Source organism: Brachycentrus maculatus, unplaced genomic scaffold (assembly GCF_059751285.1).
Source record: "Brachycentrus maculatus isolate JH-2025_06_01 unplaced genomic scaffold, ASM5975128v1 h1tg000065l, whole genome shotgun sequence".
Classification (NCBI taxonomy): domain Eukaryota; kingdom Metazoa; phylum Arthropoda; class Insecta; order Trichoptera; family Brachycentridae; genus Brachycentrus; species Brachycentrus maculatus.
Window position 1 is genome coordinate 1,477,882 of NW_028280819.1, and position 21,565 is coordinate 1,499,446.

The window sequence follows — 21,565 nt, forward strand, 5'->3', positions numbered from 1 at the left end:
ATCGATAATGCTTATCTCAGCCTTACATTCTTTCCTTATTTCATCATTCGAACATCTATCAAACATCGTTTTGCCACACATTCGTCTGAAGGATCGCATTTCGACTGCATTCAGTCTGCTTTCATCCTTCTTTTGCCAACTCCATGCTTCGCTTCGCTTCGTATTAAGAAGTTCATATTTCAAAATATTGGTTAGTGAAAGATTACACGAATGACTAGCAAAAATAGTGAAAGAATATCAATACCTTATGAATTCGGGAAGCCAAACATTTTTTTAAACGTAAATCACGAGCACTATTGTAATATGATACGTCAGCAAAAAAGAAACAGTTCTCTCGTGTTTCGCGAAGGAGTTTTGAAAGTATTGTTAATGTATGTAGTAATGATTAAAGAAAACACTTGTTTTTTACCACTTGAGTTTTATTATAGACTACATGTTTCAGAAGTTAAACTTCTATCATTCAGGTCTGTATAATAACATCTGTATGTTATTATACAGACCTGAATGATGGAAGTTTAACTTCTGAAACATGTAGTCAATAATAAAACTCAAGTGGTAAAATACAAGTGTTTTCTTTAATCATTGTAACATGTCTTACCACAAAGTTAATGCCGAAACAATAAATAAAATGTATGTAGTAGTGAATAGCGTAATAATTAAATAAGGGTTGATCAAGTATTTCCAATACTTGAAAGTGGTCATATCAAGAGTCGCAGCAATCGACGGGAATGTATGAGGAGATGCGTGAATGTGAAAGAGGCGAAGATCTTCAAACCCTTATCCGCAAGCCAATGGTGCATATGGCACTGCATCATATAAACACAGTGTTATCTAGATCGTTAATACTTGAAGGAAAGGTGATCAGCCCTCCGCTTCAGGTGCCAGTCCAGGGTAATATTGAATAAATATTAGAGTGAAAAAAACACTTTTATTTATTTGACACACCTTCTGGGAATCGAACCCGGGACCTACAGTACGGTAGCCAAGCGTACTGACCATTACACTACGGAGACGGTATTCTATTTTTCTTCTTCTCCTTTTCGCGGTAACACAATTGGACAAGTAATAATAAACGTTTCAATCATCCAATGAAATGTCACTCTGAAGATTCGTCATCAATTGTCACCGATTGACACACGGACGTGCGTGTCCGCGAGGTGTGTCCCGCAAAGTACGTGTGTAGATGTCACATAGCGCCAACCAACAGTTAGTGGGTCATCGGTCATATTACCTGCGAACATTGTGATGTCGAAAATAGTTTGCACGGCGCTCTGGACCGCCGCTCCAACGGCCATTGTGAATGTGGAATAGTGGGGAAGTCGGTAATCTCGGCTTGCGGTAGCACTGCGCACTGCGCGACCGGACGCCGCGTTATTTTTATTTTTATTTTTTTAATTCTTCAGTTTGCTTATATTACAACTACTAAACAATATTATTTGCACTTGATTTACCTCATATGTATATATTTACATCTTCTTAGAGTAAACGAAACATTTTTTAAAAAATTCTCTCAGCCTCTTTTCATTCTTCATACATTCAGGCATCTCGTCATACATTTACAAACCTTTTTTTCTAGTAATATGTTCATCATATGCGGATCGAAGGGTCAACGCTTTTGTGTATCTAGTTATGTTAGAAGTATCATCAAGAACAATGATTCAATTTAAACTTATCTTTATTGAGAATTCATTTACATCAGAAAAAAAAATATTCACCCTACGGATGACATTGGTATCAATATTATAAGTATCTCAATTTGAGATGAACCCTATGTTCAAGAGTATATATATAAAAAGTATATATATCTAACCGCTTCCCCGCAGAGGTAGGCAGAGGGAATAGAATGCCAAACCAATCTGTCTTTGCAAATTTTCTTCGCCCGTTCCACATTCATGCATCTCATACATACCTGACGATTATTCTGATTCCTGATCTGAACACTTTCAATCGTTTGAAATACTTGATCATGCCAAGTTTTTCCAAATCAGAATAATCGTCAGGTATGTATGAGATGCATGAATGTGGAAGAGGCGAAGAAAATTTGCAAAGACAGATTGGTTTGGCGTTCTATTCTCTTTGCCTACCCTGCTGAGAAGCGGCGTGATGGTAAGTATGTTTTAGTTAACTTATCTGCAAATATTGTATATAAATGACAGTCATCGTCAAAAGCAGAGGAAAAAAAACAGTCGTGCAGATGAACTACATTCACAAACACTGAAATAGATCACTACCAACAATTAACGTCAGACGGAGAAACTAGTTATCTGCATGTCAAACCGCAGTTAGGGGTTAAACTCGCGTCAAGAGGAGAAATTCTGGGCAGTCATCGGCACGGCATAGAATACAGTAACCCCCCCTATAACGTACACTCGTATAATGTTTTCCCCTTTAAAGTTTGTTGCTGTTTTTTTCCTATAAAAATAGTCCCCCGTAAGACGCAGTAGGTCCGTGTTTTCGGTCAAGTTATTCCCGTTAGTTAAAAAGTAAATCACGATTTTAAAAAAATAAACCCCATATAACTTGGAAACTTAACGAACACTACAAACATATACCAATGTGCGTTACATCACCATATTGCGAATGTGGACAAGATATAGGGGATGCAAACCATACGTTATTTCAGTCGCTCACAACAGAGAAGGAGAACTTTCTAAATAGCTTAACACGGGCAGGAATCCAACTCCCCACCCAAATATCCACCCTTCTTTCAGAACCTGATTCTAGAATTGCGGGCATAATTTCTAAAATGATAAAGCTGAACGCATTTAAACTATGAAATTTTGTATTAATTGTTATTATTATTTTCTATTATTTTTTGTTAATAAATAAAAATGATACTTGACACCGGCAGAAACATCCTTTTACTGGGTGACAGGGTGGACAAGATGGTAAAAAAACATTTACAGACTATACAATAGAAAACTTGATACTACCTCGTACCGCATAAATACTAGTATATCCATATTTATGAATATATATTTTTAAATGTCTAACATAATGCTGTAAACAAAAATTAAAAAAAATAAGAAAAAGTTCCTTTCCAAGCACAACAACAGCTCAGTTTCTTTTTTGGAAAGGCTCAGCGCAACTAAAATTATAAGATTGTAATAAGTAGAAAAGTATGGAAATTGTTTTAAATTATATTTTAAAAATGTAAATAAAACATAAAATAAGTAAAAAAAATAAATAAATAAACGTTCCCCCGATAACGCGGAGCTTATCTCAACGTTATAGGGGGTTTGGTTTACTGTACTACTATAGTGCAGTGTCGTGACCGGAACGGGAATTGGTGCAAGATCGACCGATATCGGAATACCGGAATCCATTCCAGTTCCGATACCTCACCTACCGAGCTGTTGGCCCTACGGTGATGTTACACAATCGAGTCTATTACCAGGGCCATAGATAACAAAAAAAGATCGAAGAACGGAATGGTACTTGTATCAAATGGGCCAATGTCGTGAGGCAAACCAAATAAACAAGATAGAATATAATAAAGATAAACAAGGTGTTTACCAAGTAGAACCTAAATTAAAAATGGATAGATATTACCACCAACTTATCAATTGATGAAAAAATACTAAAATTTATTTAATTTGTATTTAGACAGCAATCATCGAACTCGGTTATTACGAGCACGGTTATAGCGAGATCTCGGATATAACGAGGAAACATTCGTTGAAATTTTGGTTTTTGGTTTTCTCTAGCGAGCAAAAAGAGATCGCCTTTTTTAATGTTGTAAATATATTAACGATTTAAAATATTTTCGACATTCGCCTGCCCCCTATTGTCTATGTTACTACTAATAAAAAATAGTAAATAAATAAATGAAAATAAGAAACAATTTATACCCTCTCTTCATCCTTCAACGTCCACTAGATTATCAATCCAGTTCCCAACACAGACTCAAATAAAAACATATTGAATAAGCTACAAGAATTCAAAATCCACTAAATGATCTATAAACCTTGTGCATAATAAGCAAGGTAAATAATAAGTGCAATTCCCATCATATTTTTTTTAAACCTTCAACGTTCCAAGGACACTTCACAAGCCTTTGAGCAAGCCCAAGAGATTGAGTTTGCCCGACTCGCCCGATGTCGCGTGCTGCGACTATATCGGCATGTCTATTTTCGGATACCAATTTGAAGATAACCGAAAACAAACGACAACTTTCCAATCGCGAGGAATCGGTAATACTTGATTGCATCAATTTTTTTTATTAAAATTTTACTTAGTAAATACAACTATTTCTTAAAATCTATTGTGATCACTGTTTCGATGCACTTCGCATTATGTATGAGTCACACACTTATACTTAAGAAAATTTGTTCATCAGAAAAATATACAACATATTTTTTTTTCATATTTATACTATGTATTCCTCTTTTCTTCTTTATCAACATTCCTTTTCTTTATATTAATACATAAACACTATGAAAAAATACTGTTTTCTTGAATATACATACTATTACGTAAAAATCGGTAGATGTCCCGCTTTGAGGACAAAAATAAATGTTCAGTTTATGTATGACACACAATATCACAATGACCAAAGCCTTCCCCCTTTTGTCCATGTGCATACTGACAAAAAAAATAAAATAAAAGAAACAGCTCGTATTATCCTTCCACGTCCCAAAATCACAACTCTAAAATTTAGAATTATCTTCACATACGGTTTTTAAAAATGACGCGGAATGCATTGAACACGTGTCACAATAGATTTTGAGAAATAATGGTATTAACCAATTAAAATTCGACTAAGTTTCACATACGGTGTTTTAAAATGATACGGAATTCATCAAAACACGTGTCACAATAGATTTTAATACACAGTGCTATTTACTTATTAAAACTTGATTTAGCTTTACATACGGTGGTTAAAAATGAAGCAGAAAGTATCGAAACACATCGCTCATTCCTTTCAAGAACGTCATAAATCAAAAATCGTATATTTTCAGTTGTGCATTTTTTCGGAATGGCCAGAAAATGTACTATCCCAGCAAAAGCAGCATATTTTTAAGTTAATATTTACCCGCTACAGGGCAGAATGTGTTGTTTTTTGCATTTTGAAGAAAATGTACTGTTTGATTATTTTTTTGAAAATACTAAATATTTTTCAAATTGAGAAAAAAAACTTCAGGTTTTACCTAAAAAGATCTGTTGCACAGTAAAAAGTTCAGTAAGTGGCTTGATATTTATTTTTAATACATTGTATTATATTTTTAAACTTTAAAAACGTTCTCATGAAAAATCAAGTATTTTGATTTATGACGTTCTTGAAAAGAGTGAGCGACATGTCACAGTATATTTTTAAAAAAATAGTGGTATTTACCAATGCAAACCTGAATTAAAAATGGATAGTATTAATGAATAAATCAATTGGCCTGAAACACATTTGAACCATAAATGTACGATCAACGAACGTACCATAAAACCATGAACGTACGGAAAGTATGTTTTTTTTAATAAATATAAGTAGGTGCCTAGTAAAATGCCAAAGATAAAAAAGTGTCATTTTATCGCGATCTTTGGCGATCGGCACTCGACATAATTAGCGATGGTATCGAACAGTGTCCGAGGGGATATTTGCGGAACGGAATCTAAATTCGGGTAAAAGCACCTAGCTATTATTTTTAATCGATAGGCATTTACGGTCGGCGAGGCAACTGGGTCAAGAGTTCGTAAGGGTTCGGTTCTGTTAGGCAGTCGGAAGATCGATGGTGAGATATTGTGAAAGCTGCACTGCGAACGACGCGATCAGGACAACACTATAGACAATCTATTTCTCTACAACATTTTGAGTGTGTCCAAATACTTGTTCACAAAATCTGGATTATCTCCAATTACAGGAGTAATTTTCATAATATTTTTTTGACATCTCATCAAAAACGAAGAATAATATGGAAGTCAGGGTATTTACGGGGCTAACAACCTTTCTCTAGTGAAGTTCTAGTAATTCAAGAACGATTGGTTCATATATATAGAACTTCCAAGAATTTGAGTAGTGTGGTCGTCAGTAATGAGAACAATTGGTGAATGTTACACGTGTGTAAAATGATCACTTAAACCAGCCTATGACGGTCGTTAGCCCCGTAAATGCCCAGACTTTCATACTTCATCTTTGATGAGATGTCAAAAAATAATATGAATATATTTCTCATTCGCCCACCATGTCTCGCTGGCTTTCATGACTTTTTCTCTGCCTCCGTAGTGTAATGGTCAGCACGCTCGCCTACCGTTCTGGAGGTCCCGGGTTCGATTCCCAGGGGGGTCAAATAAATATAAGTGATTTTTTAACTAAAATATTTATTCAGTATTACCCGGTTCGATTCCCAGGGGGGGGGGTCAAATAAATATAAGTGTTTTTTTCACACTTATATTTTTTCAATATTACCCTGGACCGGTACCCGAAGTGGAGGGCTGATCACCATTCCATGATGTGTTAACGATCATAATAACACTGCGTTTATATAATGCAGTGCCCTATGCACCATCGGGAGCAAATGAGGGTTTGAAGAAGAATTTTGTAACAAAGATACTTTGTGTGTTATATTATGGAAGTTATTGCCACAAAGTGACTGCAATTAATAGAATGCCGAGATTCGATGATACTATACTAACATATCGCTCACTCCTTTCAAGAACGTCATAAATCAAAAATAGTCAATTTTCAGTTGTGCATGTTTTCGGAATGCCCAGAAAATGTACTATATCCCAGCAAAAGCGTCATATTTTTAACTTAATATTTACCCGCTACAGGGCAGAATGTGTTGTTTTTGCATTTTGAAGAAAAGGTATTGTTTAATTATATTTTTAAATATACCAAATATTTTTCAAATGGAGATAAAACCTTCAGGTTTTACCTAAAAAGATCTGTTGCACAGTAAAAAGTTCAGTAAGTGGCTTGATATTTATTTTTAATACATTGTATTATATTTTTAAACTTTAAAAACGTTCTCCTGAAAAATCATGTTTTTTTATTTATGACGTTCTTGAAAGGAGTGAGCGATATGGTACTAGATACACAATGACCCGCATAAGTGCGTAAACTTTCGATTTTAAACTTTAAACTGCACGCTTTTAGATGCATCCTTCTTTCTCAAAATATGAGCCATACTTTGTCTAACACCGATTGATTTAATATGAAATATAATGCATTCAATGATACTATACTAACACAAAAGATACACAATGAACCGCATAAGTGCGTAAACTTTCGATTTGAAACTTTAAACTGCACGCTTTCAGATGCATCCTTCTTTCTCAAAATATGAGCCATACTTTGTCTAACACCAATTGATTTAACATGAAATATAATGCATTCAATGATACTATACTGACATAAAATATACACAATGACCCGCATAAGTGCATAAACTTTCGATTTGAAACTTTAAACTGCACACTTTCGGGAAATGCATACTTCTTTCTCAAAATACTAGCCATACTTTGTCTAACACCAATTGATTTAACATGAAATATAATGCATTCAATGATACTATACTAACATAAAATATACACAATGACCCGCAAAGTGCGTAAACTTTCGATTTGAAACTTTAAACTGCACACTTTCGGAAAATGCATACTTCTTTCTCAAAATACTAGCCATACTTTGTCTAACACGAATTGATTTAACATGAAATATAATGCATTCAATGATACTATACTAACATAAAAGATACACAATGACCCGCATAAGTGCGTTAAACTTTCGACTCGAGAAACTTTTTAGACGAGCAGTCAGTTTAGTTAGATCGCGTCGACGGCCGCCCAAGCTAGCCGTGCCTGCCTGAGCACTAAGCGCGGCGGGCGGAGCGGCCGCCCTGAGCGACCCGAGTAGAGAATGCCGCCTATTTTTACAGCGCCGCACCCTGGGAGACTTTTCCGAAAACCTGGCAATAAGCTTTGGCCGATTTAGCGTCACATTCCTACCGAACTTACTTTAAGTATTTCTTAGCGTTTTGTACAGTTAGTGAATAAATTAGGAGGTATTCATTCAAACCCTTATCCGCACCCCAATGGTGCATAGGGCACTGCATCATATTCTACTTAGTTCGAAAATGCGAAAAAAACGTACTACAAAAAATGTCCCTTACTGTGTTTTAAGTTTGGACAGACGAGTAGCCAAATGCGATAACCACTGCACTATGGAGGCGGACTAAAATGTAGAATAAAAAAGAGAAAATAGTCCAAAAAAAGTGTTCTTGAGGTAGTATTTTAGGAAAATTGCGCCATGTAAATTAAATTTAATATATTTTTTAATGGGACTGCATTTTTTTTATAGTAAATGAACAAGAATATAATATAGTTTTTTACACAAACATTTTATTTGACCAGAGACCAGAAATCATCAGACTGTGTCGCCTTGTTGTGTATATAACAACAACAAAATTCTAAACTTCCACCAGTCTGCTGGTGTCAGTAACGACGAAACTCGGTCACTAATCAAATAAATAAAAAAAAATATATATATATTTATAAATATATATTTTTTTATATATATTTATATATATATATATATATATATATATATATATATATATATATATATATATATATATATATATATATATATATATATATACGGAAAACTTATTTAGTTATTATTTTACTGTGTAAATTATTAAAAAATAATCAATTGAAGAAAGAAAAAAATACCATTAATATGATAAGGGCTCGATGTCGCATACGCATACAAGCTTGTATACGTTGGATAAGATTCTGCTAACGTCTGTTACAAAAATGAATGGGCATATTCAGTCACATTTTTCGGCGGTAAACAGTCCAGTGTGCGCCGCTGGGATGATCCAAGACGAGGGAACCAGACTAGCCGACTATTGCATGTACAAACTAAGGGAAAGACGAGACGGCTCTTCTAAATGAGACAGCGAATTCCACTCAAGGCTAACGGATTTCCCAATATTTCCTACTGGAAATGTTCGCTTTTTCTGAGCGTTCAATTCATACGGTGAAAATTCTATGTCAATATATAAAAGGTGGTGAAAAATTAATTGAAATATGAACCAAAGATGCATACATTTTCATTCCTTGCGCCAAAGATATTATTTAATTTGCTGCCCGTAACCATTAAGAATTCCAGTAGTGATCATGTCTTTGAGAACAGTGTCCGTCGATGGTTGCTTCTCGTTGGAAGGGACAAGGTAGAAAGTGAATTAATTAAAGTCCAGGTGAAATTATTTATTGTTAAACCTTTATACTGTAAATTGTTATTGTATCTATTGTATGTAATATATAATATCTAATAATTAAAAAAAACAAATAGAATAAATAAAAAAAATTGTATTAACATATCGCTCACTCCTTTCAACAACGTCATATATCAAAAATCGACAATTTTCAGTTGCGCATGTTTTCGGAATGCCCAGAAAATGTGCTATATCCCAGCAAAAGCGGCATATTTTAAACATAATATTTACCAGCTACAGGGCAGAAAGTGTTGTTTTTGCGTTTTGAAGAAAAAGTATTGTTTAATTATTTTAAAAAAACCTTCAGGGTTTACCTAAAAAGATCTGTTGCACATACTGTTGTTGATACATAATACTAATAGTATTAATCAGACTCGAAAAAGAAACGTTTAGCTTCGAAACCGGTAGATATTATAATTAAGTTATAATAAAATATTTATTGTGATTTTAAAACAAAGTTATATTTTAATTATAATAATACAACGGCCCATATTGTTAGAAAAACAACGCTATTTATAAAACAAATGATTCAGTTGTTCGAATTCACCGATATAACGACGGAACATTTGAGAGAATTTTGGTAGCACAGATAAATCACCCGGCGCTTTTAGCGGGATACGAATTAAAATTTATAATATTTGTTTATTCTTTATAATGTGATTTTTGTGCCAGCGGCGATACCGCGAACTGTGGAGAACATCCACGCAGCAATTCGAGACAAAAAGACGCTTGGCAAAGTCTCAAATGTATCAATTTATTTTCTTGTAACCCTCGTTTCGTTTCGTGAAAATTACAGAAAAATGAACAATTTCATCTGCAAGTTTCAATCAAAATGTAAACTGCATTAAATTTAACGTAAATTGTTTGCGTTCGTAAAACGTGTTTTACGATGGATGCATAAAAACACACGAAGAATTTTCTTGCGAGATTTAAATTTTTCAATACACATTGCGATAATTATTTTATTTATTTATAGTTCACAAACAATGAAAAACATATTACAATAAATGAAATACAGTGCAATACAAATTGTTTGAATGTTTTTCATCAATTAGATGAGAACACAACAAGCTTACAGAAACAATAAAGGTGCAGGTTAAATACATATGTAAAGAATAGAAATTCGGTTGTTAAAAAGGGTAATAACAATTAAAAGTAATGAAATAAAAAAAATACAAGTAAAATTAAAGTGAAATTAAACTATGCTACATAAGGTACAAAATTCAAGACTCCACCAGATTGGTGAAATAAATTTCAAATTGATTTCACCAATCTGAAAAAAAAACAAAAACTAAAGCGAAGTATGGAGTTGCTAAAAGACTATGAAAAGAAGAATGAAAGTAGACTGAATGCAGTCGAAATGCGTTCTCTAAATACGGCAAAAACATGTACTTATGACAGATATTCCAACGGTGAAATAATGCAAGGCTGAGATAAGCATTATCAATAAAATTTAAAGGTGTGTTGAGATGGTTTGGACATGTGGAACGAATGAGTGAGGAAAGAACTGTAAAACAGAGGCGAATGTAGTGGGAAAAATAGAAGCAGAAAAAGACCGAGGAAAACTTGAAAAGATATTTTACGGTGCTCCTAACAGATTGGATGTCCGTCGTAAATTTTACGAATGTCCCGTAATCTAGGGTTAAATAAGAATATTATGATGCAATTATAGGGTGATTACTCAGATGAATGAGTCCTGGTGAGCATTCGACCAACACTGGATAATCACAGTGCAGCGATTGGACTACGAGTATATATCGCTCACTCCTTTCAAGAACGTTATAAATCAAAAATCGTAAATTTTCAGTTGTGCATGTTTTCGGAATGCCCAGAAAATGTACTATATCCCAGCAAAAGAGGCATATTTTTAACTTAATATTTACCCGCTACAGGGCAGAAAATGTTTTTTGTTGCATTTTGAAGAAAATGTATTGTTTAATTATTTTTTTAAATATATTATTTATTTTTCAAATGGAGAAAAAACCTACAGGTTTTGTCTAAAAAGATCTGTTGCACAGTAAAAAGTTCAATAAGTGGCTTGATATTTATTTTTAATACATTGTGTTATATTTTAAAACTTTAAAAACGTTCTCCTGAAAAATCAGTTTTTTGATTTTTGACGTTCTTGAAAGGAGTGAGCGATATGTAATTCATTCTACGGCATTGTTTATTTTTGTACCACTTTCCTAACAAGTTCATTAAAAAGTATGATGGACGTTGGTCTGTCTTATCCGCGGCCCATACACAGAAGGAAATGATTATCCATAATAGCTGTTCATAAGTTTGTGTACTACTATATACACGAGTCGGAAATGACGCAGCATTCAAGCTTATAATAATAATCGTCTTTAAACAAGACCGTTCCTTGTTCGTGTATTCAATATTACAATAAACAAAAAAGCTTTCTAGCGATGATATCGGAATACTCTAAGCGAGTACATGAAGTCGGCACGAAGCATGGATTTGGCAAAAGAAGGACGAAAGCAGATTGAATGCAGTCTAAAGGCGATTCCCTCAGACGAATGTGCGGCAAAACGATGCATGGTTAATATTCGAATGGTGAAATAAGGAAATAACGCAAGGCGTTATCGATAAAATTAAGAAAGGTGGGTTGAGATGGTTTGGACATGTGGAACGTATGAGTGAGGAAAGAACGGTAAAACAAATTTAGAAGGTAAATTTAGTTGGAAAAAAGAAGCAGAGGAAGACCGAGGAAAACTTGGCATAATCAGGTACCTATATCAAATACTTGAAAGCAGTAGTCGAGTCGAAGTCAGGAGTCGAAATAATCGGCGGGTATGTATGAGGAGATCGGCTGTCCAAACTGAAAACAAAAGGAGATTTTTTTGTAGTACGTTTTTATTTTTTTATTTTTGGAGTAAATAGAATCTACTTAGTCCAAAAATGCAAAAAAATTACTACAAACAAATGTCCCTTACTGTGTTTTGAGTTTGGACAGCCGAGATGCTAAGAACGCCGAAGAGGCGAAGAATGTTTGCAAGGACAGAGTGGTGTGGCGTTATATTCTCTCTGCCTACCCGTGCCGCGAAGCGGCGTGATGATAAGTTAGTCATCTGGATTCAGGACCCCAGGCAAGGAAGCCAAACGGGTTGACCACAAGAGAACGTGGGCGAACAGCGAGTTTTTAGACAAATTAAAACCGATAAGACCGGAAAAAATTAAGCGAATTAAATCACCAACTCTTCCCGCCGTTTGTCAGCGGATACAAGAAAAAAAAACTATCAATTAGAAATGAAATAGGAAATGGACAGAAACTCATCATTAACCCTTTGAGGACAGAATGAAAAATATTTTTATTTCTAGAAATTATTCACAAATAAGTGTAAATGTAATCAAAATTTTACTGAAAATTGTGCACACAGATTGATACAATATTTATCCCTCAACAAAATTAAAAATACACATTGTGTGCTTGGTGGTTAGCAACAAAGACCATGTTTTATAAAGTATAAATAAAAGCATTTATTCTTAAAAATATGCGGTAATATATAACACTACTTATTTTTAGTATTATTATGACTATGTATGTATGTATGTATGAAGAGATGCATGAATGAAGAGATGCATGAACGTAGAAGAGGCGAAGAATGTTTGCAAGGACAGAGTGGTGTGGCGCTCTATTCTCTCTGCCTACCCTTGCGGGGAAGCGGCGTGATGGTTAGTTAGTTAGTTAGTTAGTTAGTTATTATGACTATAATAATACTAAAAATAAGTAGTGTCATTTGTGTATTTCGTTCAATAACCTCACAAAATTGATAAACTAAGATACAGATAACCTATAAATATCCCGACATGTGCACATCGCCACAATAAATAGTCTGAAATAAGCTCCAAGACAATGATACCAGCATGAAATCTTTACAAGCAATATTTCCGTTACATAGGCAACAAATATTGCACTATGGTTTTAACTAGAAACCTGTAGGCACTTAGACAATATATTTTAAATTTGTGGTTAGCAGCAGTAACCAGTTGTCCTCAAAGGGTTAATAACTGTTTGGGTAGGTGCGCATCTAGCCAAACTATAGCGTCATGTTTATTTTTATATCTTTGTTATCAAACATCCAGTTTACAGTTTGCCGAAATGGCGCGGCCGAAAACCGGAACGTTCCAAAGCCAATGACATCATGCTGTCGGCGCGTCATCCGACGTTGTGGCGCAATTCTCAAAGCCTCCCCGTAAAATAGTAAAGATACTAGTATTCGCTTAATACCACTTATGGCCTAGTATTCGTTAAATAACATTTTTTTAACCCAGGTAACATTTGACGAAATTGTTTTTATTACACTCTGCTCACACTTATTTAACTTTTTTTTTTAAATAATTAAATTTATTAAAGTATAAATAAATAATAAAAAAATAAACACCGTTTTTGTGTTGAAAGAATAAGTTTTTCTTCAAAATAAATATATGATTTTGAAGAGTTATATGTAACATTTGATGAAATTATTTTTATTACACTCTCTGTTCACAGTTATTTTACCCCAATTTTTTTAAATAAATAAATTAATTAAAGTATAAATAAATAAAAATAAATAAACATTGTTTTTCTGTGGAAAGAATAAGTTTTTCTTCAAAATTAATATACTAGTAAATGAGCTATAAAAAATTATAAAAAATATTTTTCAATACATTATCTAAAATTTCAAAAAAATGTCCAATATCCATTATTTAAAAATATCGGGATGAACAGACATGTGATCTCTCCGGTGGAATGAATTCTGTGTTTGCCATATCCCATTAACTTTTTATTTTATATTTTTTAGTTACCTGAGAAATTTCAGCTTGCCTATTATGTACCTGCAAGGATTTTTAGTATATTCAGTTTATATATCCTAAAAATGATAGTGAATGTGTATTCTTCTTCTTCAAACTCCCATGGTGTTTGGTGCAAACCCAATGGTGCATAGGGCACTGCATCATATAAAACCCTTATCCGCACGCCAATGGTGCATAGGGCACTGCGTCATATAAATGCAGTGTTATCTTGATCGTTTACACATGAAGGAAAGGTGATCAGCCCTCCGCTTCAGGTACCAGTCCAGGGTAATATTGAATAAATATGACAGTGAAAAAATCACTTATATTTATTTTACCCCCCCTTGGGAATCGAACCCGGGACCTCCAGAACGGTAGCCGAGCGTGCTGACCATTACACTACGGAGGCGGCATCATATAAACGCAGTTTAATCTTGATTTTTAACAAATTAAGGAAAGATGATCAGCCCTTTACTTCAGGTACCAGTCCAGGATAATGTTGAATAAATATTTAAGTGAAAAAATCACTTATATTTATTTTACCAGGCCCCCCACTCCCGGGAATCGAACCCGAAACCTCCAACACGGAAGCTAAACACGTTAACCATTACAAATAAGTAAATCATTCGATTTCTTCCTCATCCTTGTAGCGAGACATAAAACAATAACGACAACTGTATCCCGCCGGCTACTTTCTAATATGACGTTTGTAAATCATTTACTCATTGAATCCGTTCAGTTAATCTCGTCATCTTATTCATACACCCAGATTGCAGTTAAACGATATCCGCCATTAGGGAAAAATGTGCGCCGTCGTATGCAATCAAATCGTTATTATCTGTCCGCTCATTTTCACACTTGACGCCATTATAAGGCCGTAATTTGCGCGGGAAATTCATCCCGCCTTTTTCATACGCGAAACGTCACACATGCCTTCACCGACACAAATCTTATGTTCATCTCTCTGCCTAGATTTATAAGTAATTTGCTTTTCACATTTTCACCTCTAACGACTTGCGATTCTAGATAAATATATTTCTATCGCGAACGCATTGAGGTTACAATCTAATCGCAATAATGACACGGGTAATTTGATCACTATTTACGTCTCCCGGTGTGTAAAATAATTACGTAAGTATTTTACAAACAATATTTTGCATTTAAATAAAAGAGTCTGGCTAAATAAAAGCTTAGTCATATCAACCGTAGATACTGTCGCGAACTCACACATGAAACAACGTAAGAATTATAAGATATATATGTGAGTTCCAAAATTTTAGTAGTGTGGTTGTCAATCATGGGTAGAATGGAGAATCTTACACGTGTATAAAGTGATAAATTAAACCAGCCTATAAAAGGTCCTCCGTAGTGTAATGGTCAGCACGCTCGGCTACCGTACTGGAGGTCACGCATTCGATTCCCAGGGGGGGGGTCAAATAAATATAAGTGATTTTTTTACTCTAATATACGAGTATATTCAATATTACCCTGGACTGGTACTTGTAGCGGAGAGCTGATTACCTTTCCTTTATGTGTTAACGATCAAAATAACACAGCGTTTATATGATGCAGTGCCTTATGCACCATCGGGTGCGGATGAGTTTTTAAAAAAAGGTCATAAGCCCTGTATATACCCATACATTCATATTGTTCGTTTTTTTTATGTTGAGATGCAAAATTGTCAAAATTAGGAGCTAGAATTACTGAATTAGCAACCAAATTTTGTGCACCGATTGGCGTGCTACGCTTTAAGCGATCGGATCCAGATATCGAATAAAGTAGCGACATATTTATGTTATCATCTTTTTTTTAGTATGCTGATTTTACGAGAAAGGATTTGGACACACGTAAAATATTGTCAATAAGTAATATATCGCTCTCTTCTTTCAACAACGTCATATTTAAAAAAACTTGATTTTCAGGAGATCGTTTTTAAAGTTTAAGAATATAATAAAATGTTTGAAAAATAAATATCAAGCCACTTATTGAACCTTTTACTGTGCAACAGATCTTTTTAGGTTAAACCTGAATGTTTTATCTCCATTTGAAAAATATTTAGTATATTTAAAAAAAATAATTAAACAATACATTTTTTCAAAATGCAAAAACAACTCTTTCTGCCCTGCAGCGGGTAAATATTAAGTTAAAAATATGCCACTTTTGCTGGAAATATAGTACATTTTTTGGGCATTCCGAAAACATGCAAAACTGAAAATTGACGATTTTTGATATATGACGTTGTTGAAAGGAGTGAGCAATATGCGCGTATTCATTACCACAAGAGCTTTGGGTTCGATACCCGATTTATTGCAAATGGCGCGAAGCACCGGAAAACGCTCATATTAACTGACTACTTGACAAATTCGCACACAAATATACTCGTATGGCCAGAATAACATTTGGACTAACGGTACTGCGTACTTAGTTTAATAGTATGCACCATTCAAAGAGCTTCAGCTTCGAGTTCACGGCGAAGTTGAATGCTTTTTTATTATAATTAAATGCTGTCCGTTGCGAAATGCAAGGAACATCGGTGCCAATTGCTACTTAACGTTTTTTAAAGTGGGAGTCGAAATAATCGGCGGGTATGTATAAGGAGATGCATGAACGTGGAAGAGGCGAAGAATGTTTGCAAAGACAGACTGGTGTGGCGTTCTATTCTCGGCGTGTTGGTTAGTCAGTTAGTTGTTGGAGTGATATTATTTTTTACCTCTTATATAATATTTAGACTTCTCAAAATTTTGGAACTTCTATATATTATAAATCATTAATCTCATGAAGCTTTATGTTTGTGTTCACTGGAGCCATCTATGGTTACTTACTCGTGTTTACATTGATAAACTCAAAAGTTATCTTATACGAGTGTTTTATTTTAATATCGAGTAAAATGTTGAGATATCTAAATCATTACCGGATAAAAGTAAAGTTAACGTAAAAGCTAAGTAAAATATTGAGATATATAAATTATTACCGGAAAAAAGGAAAGTTTAAGTAAAATGTTAGATATCTAAATTATTACTGGATAAAAGTAAAGTTAAAGTAAAAGCTAAGTAAAATAATGAGATATATAAATTATTACCGGAAAAAAGGAAAGTTAAAGTAAAATGTTAGATATCTAAATTATTGGCGGATAAAAGTAAAGTTAAAGTAAAAGCTAAGTAAAATATTGAGATATATAAATTATTACCGGAAAAAGGAAAGTTAAAGTAAAATGTTAGATATCTAAATTATTGCCGGATAAAAGTAAAGTTAAAGTAAAAGCTAAGTAAAATATTGAGATATATAAATTATTACCGGAAAAGGGGAAAGTTAAAGTAAAATATTAGATATCTAAATTATTGCCGGATAAAAGTAAAGTTAAAGTAAAAGCTAAGTAAAATGTTGAGATATATAAATTATTACCGGAAAAGGGGAAAGTTAAAGTAAAATGTTAGATATCTAAATTATTGCTGGATAAAAGTAAAGTTTAAGTAAAAGCTAAGTAAAATATTGAGATATATAATGTTAAAGTAAAAGCTAAGTGAAATATTGAGATATATAAATTATTAACGAAAAAAAGGGAAGTTAAAGTAAAATGTTAGATATCTTAATTATTGCCGGATAAAAGTAAAGTTAAAATAAAAGCTAAGTAAAATATTGAGATATATAAATTATTACCGGAAAACAAGTAAAGTTGAAGTAAAAGTAAAGTAAAATGTTGAGATATATCTAAATTATTACCGGACAAAACTAAAGTTAAAGTTATCTAAGGTACGTATTCAACGTATATCTTCCGTTTGGAATCGACGTGTAGATAAACAAAGTGAAAAGCATTTCTCAGGGATAATGATCAGATGGCAATCAGCTCACAGTAGCAGTAGGTGGGTGAACTTGAATCGACGCAGTCACAGTTGGTAGGTACCATTTGAGATATATGGTACGTATCTCTCGGAATGTCGCGGATCTGCATTGCTGAACCGACACACGCGTAGTTAACTACCTATATTTAGACGTGCATCACTCTTCACTGGCTATACTACCTTTGTTGTCTGCTACGGTGTCCCGTGAATTCATTTTCCTTATTATTTTTTAGTAATTTCCACTATTCCATTCAGCCAATTCGGAGAATATTTGAGGAAAATATTGTTCATTTTGTACACGCGTAGTAAAAATGACTCTTTTTTTGAATATTTAAAGCACTAACTTTGTGGATCATTGTTAATATATTAATAATAATAATAATAATAATAATAAAACCCTTATCCGCACCCCAATGGTGCATAGGGCACTGTGTCATATAAACGCAGTGTTATCTTGATCGTTGATACATGAAGGAAAGGTGATCAGCCTTCCGCATCAGGTACCAGCCCATGGTAATTTTGAATAAATATTACAGTGAAAAAATATCACTTATATTTATTTACAGTGAAAAAATATCACTTATATTTATTTTACCCCCCTTGGGAATCGAACCCGGGACCTCCAGAACGGTAGCCGAGCGTGATAACCATAGTGTAATATATTATTTGGATCCGCCTCCGTAGTGTAATATATTGTTTGGAGAAATAAAATAACTTTTTTGGTTTTTGATCCACTCACTTTTTTTTATTAAAAATCAACTAGTTTCGGCAACAACCTGTTGCCCTCTTCAGGGTTTGTTTTATAACTAAACAGACATACATAATACATAAAAGATATATATTTTTATCACACACTGTGTAACGAGGAATGCACCGAAACACGTGTCACAATAGATTTGAAGAAATAGTGGTAATTTACCGTGTAAAACATAAATTAAAAATGGATAGATTTTACCACAAAGTGACTGCCGAATCGATAAATGAGACAATATATCCTGTCTAATTCACGTTATCTGTCTTTTTTTTAAATTCAACAGACAAAAAGAATTATCGATTACAATCGATATAATATATTCTATGATAAAAAGTAACCGAGGTGAATTCTACTGTTTTTTTTTCAATGTGAAACACATGAACATTTACAATCCTCGTGTAAAGTGTTATCTAATCTATTCCTTTTTCCTTTTCCATTCAGACAGAGTCACAGCAACGCGTGACCAGGTACTAGTTCAGTATAAAAACTAGTTCAGAATAAAATAAAAATATACACAAAACACGTATTGGGATGCACCGCAGTTTCCGCTGCATCTTTATGCGTTTACTCTACAAAACACAAGAGCACATCTCCAAAAGTGAGGTAGTACCTAATTACTTGCCTCAAATTTAACCACACAATTTCCGAAGTGTTGCTCGCCGGAAATCAAAGCCAGATTACCAGTTAAGCATGAAATTGGGCATATTAAGAGAAGACGCTTCGAGGAAATCCAAATGACGTACCAGGACGTCGATTCCACAATGGCGTGTAATGTAACAACTAATTGCACCTAGTGAAAACCTTGTATATAATAAGCAAGGTAAATAATGAATGCAACGCCCATCTAAAAAAACACTGGAATGCATTATTTAAAAAAAAAAAAATATATATATATATATATATATATATATATATATATATATATATATATATATATATATATATATATATATATATATATGCACATATATATATTTATATTTATATGTGTGTGTGTTAAGTCATAAATTAAACCCTGGGCAATAGGTTGTCGAAACTAGTTGGTTAGTAAAAATGTAAGTGGATCAAAAAACGAAATCTTTTTATTTCTCAAAATAATATATTAACTAACATACTCGCCTGTATGGAAACGATTCGAAGTATCAAGGCCCCGGCATTATCATAACAAAGCCGAGTAATGAATGATGATGATGATTGCAACCGCATACTGCAGGAACTACATAACGCATAGTAATACTATGTGGAACAGATGGTCCGCTAGATACGAACGTCATATTATACAATACATAGTAAAAACTGTACACAATGAAACGTAAATTATAAAGCGCCCTTGAGATGTGTTTTTTTTTCAAATATAAATAGATTTGTTGAAATATTTTTATTGGCAAGCTGCAGCCAACCACGCGTTGCTGTGGCTCAGTCCGGTAAAATGGAAAATAAAGAAAATAGATAGCATATAACATACTTTTATATGTGTATGAGATGAGAACTGTAAATGCTAATATATCTCTACATTACATTGAAAAAACAGTAGAATTTCACTTCGTTTGTTATATTTAAAATACATATGTTTAATATTCTCAATATTATTAATATTTAAAGCATTTACTTTGTGGTTAGTCATTTTTACTTATTTATTTTTTTACAAAAATGTTAATAAAATTAATATATAACCACTCACCGAGATTTTTACGTCTACCGGTTTCGAGACATACCCGTCTCTTCGTCAGGACAATCACTAACACAATCACTAACATATGTTTAGTTAATCACACATTTTAATATGTTTAATTTTACAGTGCTTGTGAAGGATTGAAAATATTCAAATTTATGAATCGACAATGCAATCGAAAATACTTATAATGTTAAGTGACAGCAGCTGTCGATAAGCACGCTGTCTGCCATAATAAATGTTAAGTATTGCGCGTGTTGCATATACGAGTATATATTTGATTGGTGTTAAAATCAAGAAAGGTGTTTTGAGATGATTTGGGCGTGTAAATCGAATGAGTAAAGAAAAAACAGTAAAATAGATTTATGACGCGATTGTAGTTGGAAAATAGAAACAGAGGAAGATCAAGGAAAACTTGGCATGATTAAGTACGTCAAATACTTAGTAAATATGAGTATTTGCACCAATACTAGTGGTCAGGTCGGAATAATCGGCGAGTATGTATGAGATGCATGAATGTGGAAGAGGCGAAGGTTGTTTGCAAATATAGATCGGTGTGGCATTCTATTGCCCACACTCGCAGGAAGGCGATTGGTTTTATATGCACATATAAATAAATACATATAATATTTTTTTTAGGTAAATATGTAAATCGAAAAAAGAAAGCCATAAATAATGATAATGTCGCCATTATTTACTCAGCTGACAAGTTCCAATATAATTTATATCATGCATGCAGAATCCAGCCCACATGCACTCAAAAAGAACATGTGGGCACATTCACTATTTGATTTTGATGAAATTTTTCTCCGTCTAAATCCAGATTACTCTATTCAAATATACGATATACGCGATATTCGATATCGGGTCTGCAGTCTAGACCGTAGTTTCTCAAACTTTTTTTATTCCAGCACCTTTTGTTCAAATATTTCGTCGATTCAGGAAACAAAATTGGCAGAATATCCCCTTATAGAAAGAGGGGAGGAACGCAAAGTTACTGCCTACATCCCAGCCATCGATTCTGTGTTCACAACGATGTAGATAGGCCTCTAGTATCGTATAGAATAATGGCCTAGATGACCTGAAGACGAGGATAGCTGAGCCCAACAGTCCACAAAGACGATAAGTTGGGACGGAGCCAAGAAGAAGAGGAAGACATGAGTAGAATTTAATAAAGAATATCTTTCCAGTACCCGCGTTTTAAGAACCTATGGTCCAGACTGACATCTCACCGAATCTGTGAATAAATAAATGGACGATCTTTAAAAAAAACGCCATTTCTTTGTTGGGTCGCTGAACACGTTCCTTA

At 33.8% G+C, this 21,565-nt stretch overlaps 1 protein-coding gene and 1 long non-coding RNA gene across 18 annotated transcripts in view; both read right to left on the reverse strand.

The window, feature by feature from the left end:
- The window catches only part of scrib (scribble planar cell polarity protein), a 327,417-nt gene that overhangs the window by 108,997 nt on the left and 196,855 nt on the right, over positions 1-21,565 (reverse strand). The gene's annotated exons all lie outside the window — the stretch shown is intronic.
- On the reverse strand, positions 1,311-7,802 carry LOC148311414 (uncharacterized). Its single transcript, XR_015837269.1, has 3 exons — positions 7,678-7,802; positions 1,565-1,623; positions 1,311-1,422 (listed from the first exon to the last, which is right to left on the reverse strand). It is a non-coding gene; the product is annotated as an uncharacterized LOC148311414 (long non-coding RNA).